Source organism: Mesoplodon mirus, assembly GCF_964341445.2.
Source record: "Mesoplodon mirus genome assembly, chromosome: 8".
In the NCBI taxonomy this organism is placed as follows: domain Eukaryota; kingdom Metazoa; phylum Chordata; class Mammalia; order Artiodactyla; family Ziphiidae; genus Mesoplodon; species Mesoplodon mirus.
In genome coordinates this window covers 31874636-31889479 of record NC_138984.1, presented here as the reverse complement: position 1 = coordinate 31889479, position 14844 = coordinate 31874636, and the positions used below count along the sequence as shown (strand labels likewise).

The following is a 14844-nucleotide window of genomic DNA, read 5'->3' as shown; positions in this document are numbered from 1 at the left end:
CAGGAAAGTGGACAGGTTTTTACAGATCCAAATAGGAAGCTAGACCTTTATTGAAATGTCAGCCAAATTTAACATGTCTTTAGATTGAATATGGATCAAGAGTCACTTACTTACAAATTCTGACCTCAGTTTTATGGTATAATATTTAGAAGACAAAGAACATTTTTCTCAGTGACAAAGTAATGTTCCTCAGAATTTGTTCTAACATTTAAAAATATATAAAGAAGAAAAATGACAATAGTAAAAGGTATTTTAACAGACAGTAGCCTTTTGGCCATTTTAGTAGCACTGTGATACTTTGGTATTCTTAAGCTATTATACTCGAATTCATTTTACATTTTTTTAAATGATGCTTGTAGAACTCTAGCTGTGAAATAAGCTTACAGATTTTGGTTGCTTTTATTTTAACAGGGATTTGTGATATTTGTGACCCTCCACTTTGTCTCCAGTTCATTAAGAGCTACCTCTGTATGTAGAGGCACTTTGTAAACTATGAGACTGTACTGATATTTTTAGCACTTTGCACTGTGTCTGGCACAAAGCACTAAATGAATAAATGATACCTTTGTTAGATAATCATTAGTGTTTCCATTGCCAAGACATCTACTGATTTTAATTACATTAATATCAGTGGGAAATCACAAACAAGAAATATTTCTGACATTATTCTTTTATCAATTTTTATAAACTAGGTAGATTTAAATAAACTTGTTATCCATTGACAAATATTGGACCTTAAAGACTGAGTTAATTACTTGGTAGAAATTAGTTGGTCAAGATGTTCTATGAAATGGAATTTGTTACGACTTCATAATGACAAAAAATATATTTCTAAAAATGTCTAACTCATATTTTAGGATGATTTCATCTGGTAATACCTGGTTGTTCAATGCTTTGGCGATGACAGCTTCTTGGATGACAGTGCTAGTGAATTAGATTGGCCCACTTCATGTAATTTAAATTAAAACCAGAACCCTCAGATGCATCTCAGAACAAACATATTTGGTTACTGTGCCCAATGCTCAATGTACCCCTTTTGTTGAAGGCAGCACTATTAAGATCTTGTCTCTAAAGTGCTTGACTAGTGAGCAGAGAGATGAGGCTTGTGGGCTGATAGATGCTCTCAGAGGTTGCACAGGTATTCTAATTGTTAACTTTTATTGATTCCAGATAGTATTGGTTTTGGTCCTTGTTAATCAGATGGGGAAATACCAACACTTTTGTGAGTGCTTGAAGTTTTCAAATGACCATGTTTACAGTGCATTCATTGTGTGGAGCTCTGGAGAGACATCTTCCAAATATGAACAGGATGCTGTCCTGCTGCCACCTTGCTTACTTGAAGAGGAACAGAGGCTGTGGTGTCTGCATCCCACTCTCACCCTCTGCCTCCTGCTCTTTTGTTTGCCTGAAAATGATAGGTCAAGGAGAACAGTCAAGAATTAGCATAGTAAGGGCAATTGTTTCATCAAAATTTAACAATTGAAGTACAGTTTTTGAGTGTCACTATTTTAACACTTTACCTATCTCTGGAAATGATTAGTTGATTTTTCCTATATAACCATTTGGCCACTTCTGAATATGAAAAAAAAATATTTCCTGGATCACTGTATTCGTTTTTTGAAAGAATTAACTGAGATGTTATAATATCATCTTTTCACCCCAACACAAACTTTTAGATCCTGTTTGAGTATATTTTTAACAAAGTAGACTGGTTTTAAAGTGACTGAGTCACTGTTAATGATTTAGTTCATTTTATGTTTATTAAGAAATGTATTAAAAAATGAGAATTCAGAAATTGCTCTGAATTAGTTGACCGTTTTTTTAGGCATAATACATATATTTTGTAATTTCTGAAAAAAAATGTAGCTTGATTATGTTTCCCAGTAAACCAAAGACATTCATCTGTATTCTTTCAGGTTTGTCAAAGGACAAAAAGGAAGATTTTTGTCATTTGGTTTATTGGATTTTTCATTATTCTCTACACCAGTCAGGAGACAATAAACAATTTTTTAACAGTTTACTACATGTGCTGATGGGAGTTCCTCTGTTCCATGTTGGTTTAAAGCCACTTTCTTCTTTCAAGGGAAATCAAAAGTAGTATTGTCATTCTTATAGTTGCTAATGGGCTAGAAATCAGCAATGGGCAAAGAGGGCAGTGTGATAAATCACTTACTAGAAGGGAGTTTAGAATCCAGGGTTGGGGCAGGATGGTAGAATGATAAAGGTCATGACAATTTGTAGGAGAAAGTGGGCATGATGGAGGTAAATTGAAGGTTGACCAGGTAAGTCTTTTAAGGGAGACTAGCATATCGTGACTGACATGTTGGTCTAACCTAATTACTTATATGACCTGAGAATAAATTCCAAATTTCTTCTGGCAAGAAACAGTGATTTTTTTTCCTATGCAAGTAATAAGTTTGCTGATTTTGAGTTCTTGGATATAACATACTGGGCACAAAACAAGAATATGAAAATTGTTATTCTTACAGTTACTAACCTTATGGCCAGTGCCTTTGCTTAAAACTGGTCTTCTTGGTCAGGAACCCCTTAGGTACTGCTTATACTGGAAGCCTTGAATATTACCTTGGACATTCCAAAGCACTTTTCGTTATACTTTGTCTCCATTCATCTTAAAAGAGCAGTTAGTTATAGCTACTTTCATTAAAGAAAGTTTGATAGGTGATTATTTTTTTCATGTATTATTGCTAATCAAAGTTTTAATTTTTAGCTTATCTTTTTTGCATTTCAGCCTATCCTTTCCTTAGGAGTTACTGGCAAATAATTGATACAGTGTTTAAAAAATGGAATGTCCCCCAGTCTTATCATTGATTCAGAATGAAATCTTTTATGGATTTCATGCCCCACATGGAGCAATACTCAGTAATGTATTCATAGTGAGAAGGCACTTTAGAATTAATTATTTGTGTCATTCTTCCAGGTATCCCATCACTATTAAATTATTGCTTTCTTATTCAGTATAAATTTGCTTTTCACTGTTTTTGGTGGACCTCTCTCATCAGTGGATAGTTAAAAATTCCCTTCCAGGAATTCCCTCTGATTATCTGTAACATCTTGGTTTGAATAATAGGCATGCTGCATAACTTGGAGAGGTGGCCCTTTGATATTTGGTTTATTAATTATTCATGGAGCAACTATGTGGAAGTGGAGTAGTAGGAGATACAAATTAATAGGAAAATACTGTCCTTGCTTTCAAGGAGTTCATGATCTTATTGTGGAGACAAGTTGTATGTGGAAGTCTGATTATGTGCCTGAAGAAGTAATATAGGCCATATGTGCTATACAGTGGGTGTGGATGAGCATAACAGAAGAAGTTACAGACAGCTAAAACTGATTCAGTCTCATCATAATTATTAGAATTTGACTGAGCCACCAGGCAGGGCAAGAGGGAGTGGAATTGGGAAGTAGGGTAGTGTCATGAATAAGTACAGTGTGATAGGGAGTTTCTACACTGAGATCTAGTGGAGAACATATTTAAAAACAAGGGATTGAACAGGAGGAAATTGAATATGAAGAAAGACAAATCTAGGTTTGCTTCCTGGAGGTTTTGCTCTTCTGTGTGAACGGTGGATATTTAAATAATCCATTTCAAAATTCCACCTAATCAGACAGGAGAGGGAACTCGTTGTAGGACATAAAGCAGTAGTTTGTTAGACACAACTAAGGATATTACTTAAAGAATACAGGATTGTGTTTCAAAAAGTTGTAATCTTTTCTTTCCTGGGAAGAAAGCAAGAGAGAAGTGCCTTGAATTTGGAATGAAATGCTTGAAAATGTATTTTAATGTTCCCATTTTTTTTTTTTTTTTTTGGCGATACACGGGCCTCTCACTGTTGTGGCCTCTCCCGTTGTGGAGCACAGGCTCCGGACGCGCAGGCTCAGCGGCCATGGCTCACGGGCCCAGCTGCTCCGTGGCATGTAGGATCTTCCCGGACCGGGGCACGAACCCGTGTCCCCTGCATCGGCAGGCGGACTCTCAACCACTGCGCCACCAGGGAAGCCCCCCCCCATTTTAATAAACATAGAAACTATGGTTAATATAAAGTAAGACTAAAGGAACATAGTAATTTTACTTATTTCATGTGCTGTAATCTGTTTAATTTGTCACATTTTATTTCCTTCTAATCATTTGGATTCATAATTTTGGCGACACCTTACAAATTAAAAAATACCTTGGAACTATGATCAATACCCTCTTTTCCCTAATGGTGCCATTTAGTTTAACCACCACTGGCCATTTGCAGGATGATAGTTTAGAGTCTGTGAAATCTACTTTACGAACTTTATATATTTGAGCAGTCAGGTATAAAGCAGGAGTGAGTTTGAGGCTCTGGAATTTATTCATCCAATATTTAGTAAACTGTTGCCATCCTTTATCAGGGCATCCCAATGAGAATGTCAAAGAAAACACCAGAAAACCAATGAAATACCCATGTGGTCAACTCTGTAACTTGTGGGAGGTGACAGTGAGTGTTTCAAGGACAATTCTGACATGATCCCCACCTATGTCGCATAGCCCTAGACATCTGGGAAGTGACAGTAGCTGACAGACCATGTTGGCACTGCAGAAATCAGAGGTGGACTAGCTCAGTTGGAAGAAAAATGTCATGCTGACTAGGGGACTAAGCAGTCACATGCAGCAGTGGCAGCCTGTGCTGTTAACAGTCACTAACAGACAGATTGAGTCCAGTGAGGGCCACAGGCCTCCCATCAGTCGCTCTGCCGTACTTGTATACACAGGAAGTTCTTTACTGTCAGCGGTAGCTTCTCTCAGTAAAAGGGAAGAGATCATTATGTTCATCCTCATGCTTCTGTTGGACGGTGACGGGTAAAGAATGCACCTTGTGTTATGAATGGTAATGCAATGTTAATGTGAATTTAACCTTGAAAGTAAATGCTGAGCCACCCCTAATAGCATCACTTAAAGTGTATTCCCAGTTCAGCTGCTGGTTCACCCTCATTCTTTCAAGATGGCAGCCCAGGAGTTGCAGTGTGTTTTAGGGCAATGGAATCAAAGGCCTGTGGACTGTGGAATTAAAATCATGGAGATATCCTTGCTTTTGCTGTTTTAGCACCTTGGCTGCTGAGCACCCCTGGAGAAAAATCATCAAACTGAGTGTTTTTATTTGGCTTGCTCCTTTTATGTTCCTTCAGTGGCAACCCTAAAACCTCCCTGTCTTGATGAAGCTCCATCCCCATCCCTGGCCTCTCAGCTCTTAGCTGATGATCTTCCTAAGCTGCCTTATAGAAAAAAACAGAGCTTGAGGCTTGAATAAAGTTTCTCAGTTTTTCATCTTATTGTCTAAAAATATTAATTTCTTCCCCCAAGACTTAGAATTGCTTCTCCTAGCCAGGCTAATTCTTCCACTTACCCTTTCAATCTCATGTCCTTCCTTCTACCCCCAGAATTTAACTTCATAGGCCCCTTCTCTCTCCTGTCTTTAACCTCTGCTGTACTGACTTGTCTCAGCTCTGCACTGTTAAAACCAAGAAGAGAAAACAAACAACCTCCCGTATTTCCTCCTTGCATTCATTTCTCTGCAATGTCCTAATCTTTCCCCTTTCTCCCTTCTTAGACAAGTTGCTTAAATGAATTGTTTAAAGAACATGATGATCTCACTTCACCTCCTCATTCTGCAATTCAGGTTTCTGCCCTTATAATTCACGGCGGCGCCTTGACAATTTGAAAGTTCAGCAAGGACTAGAGTAAGAGGAAGTATTGCATGGCAAATGAGAAGATCATTAGGCCAGGATGGAAGACTGTCAGAGCCGATGGGCCCTTAGTGTTAAGTATTTTTTCTTGCCCTTTTTATTGGTTTGTTTTTATTTTTTGGCATGTGTGTGTTTGTTCCATTTGAATGGCTGCACCTAAGCATTCACTGAGGGCCTAGACTTAGTTTTTTTTTTTTTTTGGCAGTACGTGGGCCTCTCACTGTTGTGGCCTCTCCTGTTGTGGAGCACAGGCTCCGGACACACAGGCTCAGCATCCATGGCTCACGGGCCCAGCTGCTCCGTGGCATGTGGGATCTTCCTGGACCGGGGCACAAACCCGTGTCCCCTGCATCGGCAGGCGGACTCTCAACAACTGCGCCACCAGGGAAGCCCCTAGACTTAGGTTTTTAATGAACTTCCAGCCTTTAAGGACTACTTTAAACTCAACAAACTAAAAATATTATCCAGAATTCCTGACTCAGTTATGTAGGAAACTGCATATTGATGATTGGTTTCTAAACAAAGGTCAAGTATTTTCAGTCACGGTTTTCCTGTAATTTTACCATAACAAATAAACATACAAATTATCTGTGGGATATCTTTATCCATTTATGTGTGGTTTGTTCTCAACCTAGTTCCATAAAGTTTTCAGATAAGTGACTGCAGCACAATTTACTACTACAGTGATCAAGGGGAAGGAAATTCAAAAGAGGTTGGGGAAGACAAGGGCCTCAGGATGACAGAATGTGAGCAGTGACGCAAGGAGAAAACCTACACTGTTTGTGTGGAGTAGGCCAATTAATGGAGTGAAAGTCGCAGGAGTTGGCTTTTACAAAGAGTAAAAGGTGTTGAGGCTGAGGCAGCTTAATCAAGAAATTTAGCTGTGAAATGTAAAGGAGAAGTTGAGTATTGGTTGGAATGAGCTTGGTCTTATAAAGGATTTATTGCATAGTACATGTTTATATTCTAAAACTTGCAAAGCATGTTCACTTGCATCTTTTCCTCTTCTCCTCCTGAAAATCCTATTAGGTGTGATAGTAAAATTGTTATTGTTATTCCCTTTTTATAGATGAGAAAATCATTTCAAAGTGAGTTGCATAGCCCAACAAAGTAGAGAGCACCTGAGTTGGGATTTGAATGGAGGTTATCTTAATCCGCTCCTGTAAGCTTTCTGCTTTATGAGTCATCTTCCCTTTTAATTTAAGACTACTGGATAACAAAGGCAGAAAGAAAGGAACTTTTAAAGATAATGATAGAGAAGTTGTTGGGAAAAGAAGGGCTGGTTGTGAAAACAAAGTCTCTCAGTAGTTAGAACAGGTTCTAGAATGTGGTGGGTGGCAGCTGCCCTTACTCTTTCTTAAAAAAAAATATTTATTTTTGGCTGCGTTGGGTCTTCATTACTGTGCAGGAGCTTTCTCTAGTTGCGGAGAGCAGGGGCTATGCTTCATTGAGGTACGCGGGCTTCTCATTGTGGTGGCTTCTCTTGCTGCGGAGCACGGGCTCTAGGCACTCGGGCTTCAGTAGTTGTGGCTCGCGGGCTCTAGAGCGTATGCTTAGTAGTTGTGGCTCACGGGCTTAGTTGCTCCGCAGCATGTGGGATCTTCCCGGACCAGGGCTTGAACTTGTGTCTCCTGCCTTGGCAGGCGGATTCTTAACCACTGCACCACCAGGGAAGCCCAGCTGCCCTTACTCTTAAAGAGGAAGAAAGATATTCATTCTCTGCTATTTCAGGACAGGTTGACAGGTTGAATATAGGATCTGGAATTTAGAATGTGTTAAGTAAAGAGTCTTGGTGGGTATGGGGTGAGGGCCTCATTGCATGTAGTCCCCAAGTGAGGCCTGACACAAAGCCTTCGACGAACATTTGCTGGTAATGGTGCAAAATAATCCATTAGGCTGAAAGTTTTAATTGGGTCTTAGGTAGCCGTGCAACTGTGTATTTGTGACTGCTGTTTGCCAGTTTTCATGGATCATTGAAATATAAACACTGAGCACTTGGCTCCTAGGTTGCCAGGTTTTTTTCCACATTGATCCCGATTTTCTTTCAGAACCAGCTCTTGCAGGAAAAAGAACTTAGAGATTTGTAAACTCTCACCATGTTCCTTGGATTCTTGCCTACCTCCTCAGTGAGAAGAGGCAAATTATGCTTCTGGAGGCACTAACCGGCTCATCCCCCAGGCTCTTGTTTCCATAAAGCTGAAACTCTTGTTGCAATAAACCTACAAATGACTGTCCATCTCACAGATGCTTAAGATGTGATTTTTATGGCATAATCTTGAAATGTGATACCTAGCAGACATCTCCTATGTCTCACAGTGTTAATATATCAATAACATATATATTACAACTTTGTTTCTTAAATTATCTTCTTCAGGTACGATTAAATTATGAGCCTCCAGAGGATGAAAGGGGCATCATCTTATCATGCAGCAAAGCACTATTTAGGCATTTGGTAAATGCTTTGGTCTCATGTTTAAAAGTTGCTGTTACATGACTTATTATTTTTATAATCCAGCAATGACCTGCTTTCTTTGTTAATACTTGCTTTAGACAATTTAACCCCTTTGGTTAACCATTCATTTTTTATTTTTGCGTTGCATTATTTTCCACTCCAAATGAGTAAATAAATTGAAAGACCAGATTAGTATTTATATCGTTCTGACTATAGTGATCATTGATTCCTCCTCCTTTTGTTTTTTCCTTTTTATATGAATCATTATTCTTGTCATTTCCCTCAAGTTACAGGCTGTTTAATACACACATACACACACACACACACACACCGGTATATGTATATATATTAAGATGTATATTCATGTCTATATCTTATAAATGATGGCTATGCCTTGGGTTTTAAATGGTTAATTTCTATAGCGTGGTTTTGCTGCTTTGTAAGCAAGTTTTTTGTACCATAGCATTTTGTCATATATAGCAAAATGAGTATGTAGTTTTTTACATGCTCAAATTGATGTTAAAACTGCAGACGGAAGAATACTTGGCTTTCTTAAACTTACGCCCATCCTCCTAAAAGCAATCTTGCAAACAGATGTAGGGGAAAAAATAGTGAGAAGGCTGTTGTCTTTCAGAAGAAAAAAACTGCATAGTGATATTCTGAAAGGCTCTCATTGGAGAATAAAGGATGTAATCTCTGTATTAAACACAGATGGAACATTTCAGTCTCAGCTGTCATTGAAGAATTTCCATATTAGTTTGGATTGCGCACCTTTGGGGCATGTATAAATGACAGTGATAAAACTACCTCTTTGCTGAGCTGGAGTGCACAACATCCCTTTATCTGTGCCATCTGGTGCTACAGAGGATGGCAAATTCTCTCTGCCATGATTTTTCTTTCTTTGGGATTTATAGACTTTTTTAGCATAGAATGTGTTTGACCAAAATCAGTCTTTGCTCAGATTTCAGTGGCAACAGATTGAAAAGAGAAATGGAATTCTAAGATTAAAAGTGTAGGAGGAGGCAGAGAAGTTAGTTTGATGCACTCTTAGATATTTTGGAGGGTGGTGGTTGATTACAAATATGGTGCTTTGTAAGCCTTGACCATATCTCTCTCCTTAGTGGTGGAAAACTGTTCCTAGTTTTGTTTTTGCCTTTTTTTTTTTTTTTTTTTTTTTTGCGGTACACAGGCCTCTCACTGTTGTGACCTCTCGCGTTGCGGAGCACAGGCTCTGGACGCACAGGCTCAGCGGCATGTGGGATCTTCCCGGACCGGGGCACGAACCCGTGTCCCCTGCATCGGCAGGCGGACTCTCAACCACTGTGCCACCAGGGAAGCCCCTGTTTTTGCCATTTTTTGCTGTTGTTTGTAGCGTAATAAAAATAAACAATTGATGCTCTGGTTCTCACCCATCGAGGCAGTGAATGGTGGCTATTATGCCTTAGAGCTCTTACTTTATTGTGGATTCTGAAAATTGGATTACAGTGCTTTATCACCACTTCCTCAGTTTATCTATTTTAAGACCAATCTGAAGATTTATTGGCTGTTGGTCTTGTAATAACTTGTGTTCCTTTATTGTCTGCCATTGTCTGTGATTAAAATCGAAACAAAGTTATATTACATTTTACTAACAAAAGAACATTCCTTGTATGAATTATGAATTCATGATAGAAGGTTTATAACTTATTAGGTTTTAATATTTCTCCCCACATTGTGCTTAGATTATGTAAAAGCAATCTAGACCCACTTAGCAGTTTATTTGTTGTCACAGAATGCCAGTGAAAGAGGTGACTTTCCCCTGGATGAGTTCAGCAGAGAGCTGTACTAGGCAGAACTCTCTAAATTGTTCATCAGTAGGATCACCTTTGAAATGTTGGAGTCCGGGATATAGTCATGAGAAATGTGAAGGAAAAATTTAACCAAGTAAAACTGGGAGCTCTTTGAGTTAAAAGATGCATAAAATTAAATGATTTAAATTTATGTTAAATATATGATTACGTGTGGTCTAGCTGAGTTATAGTCATTTTTAAGTTCTTAGATAAGTGCAATCTGGTTAGAACCTGTTCTGACCAGATTGGGTTAGAGCAGAACTCAGGGGAGTTGACTGAACTCTTGACACCCTTTACAGTTCCCCAAGGTTATTTACCTTCCCTTTTTCATACTGGAAGAGTAGGTTGAACCATCAAGCTCTCCTTTTGAGCTCACTTGCTGTGAGGTAGTTTGTTTCCTCTAAGCCTCCTAATTTACCCTTACCATCCTTTTTTGATGAAAAAAATAATTGTATGTTTTTTTGGTATGGTTTTCAAAATTAAAAAGTTGTCAGGTCTGCCAATGTGTAACTTGGTAAAAAGCCAGGAAAACACTACCTTTTTTTTTCGCGGTACGCAGGCCAGTCACTGTTGTGGCCTCTCCTGTTGCGGAGCACAGGCTCCGGACATGCAGGCTCAGTGGCCACGGCTCACAGGCCCAGCCGCTCCGCGGCATGTGGGATCTTCCCAGACCGGGGCACGAACCCGTGTCCCCTGCATCAGCAGGCGGACTCTCAACCACTGCGCCACCCGGGAAGCCCAACACTACCTTTCTTATTGCCCATTCATCAACCCATTGCCACACATAAGCAGTTGTGCAAAGGAGATGGACTGGATTTCAGAAACCTGACCTTGTTTCTTAGACACATTGCGTGGGAGGGGGTAGGAAGAGGAAACGGCACAGTCCTCCTCTGGCCATGGTTTTCTCTGGACATCCTCAGTGCCCCAATATTCTGGTGCTGGGTATGAAACCACTGATAGGAGACCGTTAATTTATTACTTTGCTCTTAGTCTAACATTCACAGAAGAAGAAAATAAGGATTTCTTGCTTCCCCCCTCCTTTGGAGACTTCCAAATTTAAGCAGTTACTAGAAGCCTGAAAACACGTTAATTAGTAAAACTCGCCTTTGTATCCAATTCTAGTGATATATCTAACTTAACTATGGATATTTGGACTAGGTAGGTATCAGCATTTAGATGTTCACCTTTACAAACCTGAGTAGGTTTATTGTGGCAGTAGACTATTGGAGAAAAATGCCTGATTTAATACAAAGATTTTTCAATATAGGACTACCTAATTTCTGCCTCTTTGGCTCAACTTTACAATGAGGGCACACACAGCACCCTAACTATGAGCCTCTCAAGTTTCTGTCCCATTCCTAGCAGGGCGCTTGCCATTATGGTGTCTTTCACAATAATTTTTTTTAGTGTTAAGTTCATTAGATGTGTTAAAGGAATTCACACAGAGAAGATACAAGGTGAGCTTGGAAAATCTTACTTACCTAACCTAAAAGACACTCAGTCTAATGAAGTCACCTCAAAAGGAATCAGAAGCCAGCTGGACAGGACTTCAGTGGTAGAATTTTGGAATTTTGAGCATCAAAAATGAAGTCCATAGGGCTTCCCTGGTGGCGCAGTGGTTGAGGGTCCGCCTGCCGATGCAGGGGACGCTGGTTCGTGCCCCGGTCTGGGAGGGTCCCATATGCCGCGGAGCGGCTGGGCCTGTGAGCCATGGCCACTGGGCCTGCGCGTCCGGAGCCTGTGCTCCACAACGGGAAGGCCACAACAGTGAGAGGCCCACGTACAGCAAAAAAAAAAAAAAATGAAGTCTATAATATATTGTAACACTGAATTTTAAAAATTGAGAAAGTAGCATTAAACATAGTGATATACAATATAGCACTACAAATGACATAAAATGAAATACTGAGGAATAAGTATGACAGAATACGTGCAAGATCTGTACGGTGTAAACTACACAGCATTGCTGAGAGAAAAAAGACTGATTTAAATGGAGAGAACGTTTTTATGGATCAGACTGTTATTAAATTGATAATTTTCCTCAAATTGATTATATATAGATTTAGTGCAACACCAACAAAACTCAGCAAGCTTTTTTTTTTTTTTTGGTAGGAATTGATAAGCCAATTCTGAAATTTAAATGGAAATATAAAGAAGCTAGAATAGTGAGAACAATTTTGGGAAAAATTGAAGAGAACTTACAGTACCTGATTTCAAGATTTTCTTAAGCTACTTATGTAAAAACAGTGTGATAATGACATTAGGATAGAAAAATAGATCAGTGAATAGAACTCAGAAAGAGACCTTCTTTATGTCTACTAATTTTTTATAAATGCCTCCACCCCTCAGGCAATTAAGTTGGGGAGAGGATAGTCTGGCTAGTAAACGGTGCTAGTAAAATTGGATATTTATATGCAAATACAAAAACAACTCTATCAGTATACAAAAATTTATTTTAAATGGATCATAGATTTATGAAATTTCTAGAAGAAAACATAGAAATTTTTTTCAATTTTAGGTTAGACAAATATTTCTTACCATAAAAGAAAAAAATGATAAATTGGACTTACTATCTGGCATATACAAATAACTCTTATTTTATATAAAAATTCATCCTAATTAAAAAATGAGTGAAGTATCTGAACAGACACATCAGGAAAGAAGATATAAAGATAGCCAGTAAGCACATCAAAGTCTCTAACCATTAGAGAATTGCAAATTAAAAACTACAGTGAGGGCTTCCCTGGTGGCGCAGTGGTTGGGAGTCCGCCTGCCGATGCAGGGGACATGGGTTCGTGCCCCGGTCCGGGAAGATCCCACATGCCGTGGAGCTGCCGGGCCCATGATCATGGCCGCTGAGCCTGCGCGTCCGGAGCCTGTGCTCCGCACGGAGATGCCACAACAGTGAGAGGCCCGTGTACTGCCAAAAAAAAAAAAAAAAAAAAAAAAAACTACAGTGATACCCCTATACTCATTAAAACAGCTAAAATTTAAAAAGTGAAAATAGAAAGTATTGGTAAAGGTGCAGAACAACTGGAACTCTCACACATTGCTGGTGATAATTCAGAAAATGGTACAATCATTTTGGAAAACAGTCTGACATTTTAGGTTAAACCTATGCTTGCTCAGCCATTCCATTCTTAAGTATCTACCCGAAAGAAATAAAACACATGTTCACACAAATACTTGTATGTGAATGTTCATAGCAACTATACTCATAATAGCCCCAGACTAGAAACAACCCTACTGTCCATCACTTGGTAAATAGATGAACAAATTGTGCTATATTTATACAATGAAATTCTACTCAATAAAATGGAGCAACTCTTTTTTACACGCAGAAGAATGGGTGAATCTAAAAAGCATTTTGCAAAGTGAAAGAAGCCAGACACCAAAGACTATATACTGTAATATGATTCCATTAAATGAAATTCTAAAAGGGCAAAACTATAATCATGCAAATTAGATCAGTGGCTTCTGGGGGTGAAGTGAGGGAATTAACTGCAAAGGAATAGGAGGGAACTGTTCGGTAGGCATGTTCTATATCTTGACTGTGGTGATGTTTGCACAACTATATACATTTGTCCAAACTCAAGCTTTACCATTGAAATGGGTGAATTGTATGTATATTATTCCTCAATAAAGCTGTTCAAAAATAAGAATGTAGTTGTGCTTGAAAATAAAAAAGGAGAGGATTGAACAAAATGAAAACATAACCCCCAAAAGAAAAAACAGAAAGACAGTAGTCTGCCAACTACACATTTAGGAGGAATTACAGCATTTATAAGATTATTTTGAAAATCCAAAAGTAGCAATTAATTCAATCAAGAGTCATCGATGCTGCTAAAAACCATTTGGAGAGGTTGTAGGAAAACAAGACATGTACAAAGATTGCTCTGCAAACTGTTGACTGCTTTTATTGGCTAAAATGTGCCTTTCCTGTGGCACCCATGCTTGTCATCAAAATATGTATCACCAGCAGTAGGTAACCTGAGCTTCATTGATGTGCACCTCAATGAAATGTTCTTGCCCACAGTACTTAAATGGAATCTGAACCAAGCTAAACTCTAAATCTAATTTCCAATTTACAGGAAATATGAGGGGTAGAGGAACACATTCATTGACATAAGTAAATAATTTGCCCGAATTCTAAATATAGGACATTGTACAAGACAGTTGGACTGGACTCTTCAAAGACTTACATCAGAAAAACCCAGGAGATCCTTTTCCTCAGCTTCCGCTAAGGTGCTCGGTCCTTCCGAGGAAGCTAAGGCCGCGTTGGGGTGAGGCCCTCACTTCATCCGGCGACTAGCACCGTGCCCGGCAGGCACTGCCTAGCCCTCGCCTGCACCATGGCCTCCGTCTTGGAGCTCGCCTGCATCTACTCGGCCCTCATCCTGCACGACGATGAGGTGACGGTCACAGAGGATAAGATCAGTGCCCTCATTAAAGCAGCTGGTGTAAATGTTGAACCTTTCTGGCCAGGCTTGTTTGCAAAGGCTTTGGCCAATGTCAACATCAGGAGCCTCATCTGAAACATGGGGGCAGGTGGACCTGCCCCAGCAGCTGGTGCTACACCAGCAGGAGGTCCTGCGCCCTCCACCACTGCTGCCCCAGCTGAGGAGAAGAAAGTGGAAGCAAAGAAAGAAGAATCTGAAGAGTCTGATGACGACATGGGCTTTGGTCTTTTTGACCAAACCTCTTTAGTAGCACGTTCAATAAAAAGCTGAGTTCTTTGCAAAAAAAAAAAAAAGAAGAAAAGAAAAAGAAAAACCCAGGAGAACTAGGGAAACAATTGTAGATTTAAAGAGTCAAAAAAGACAACCAAATGCA

The 14844-nt window shown here is 39.3% G+C and overlaps 1 protein-coding gene and 1 pseudogene across 3 annotated transcripts in view; both read left to right on the top strand.

Annotated features, from left to right (window-relative positions):
• PARD3B (par-3 family cell polarity regulator beta) overlaps positions 1-14844 on the top strand; it is a 1069130-nt gene that overhangs the window by 171848 nt on the left and 882438 nt on the right. The window lies entirely within an intron of this gene.
• LOC309809782 (large ribosomal subunit protein P1-like) lies at positions 12841-14784 on the top strand (annotated as a pseudogene). Its single transcript has one exon. The product of its transcript is annotated as a large ribosomal subunit protein P1-like (transcript).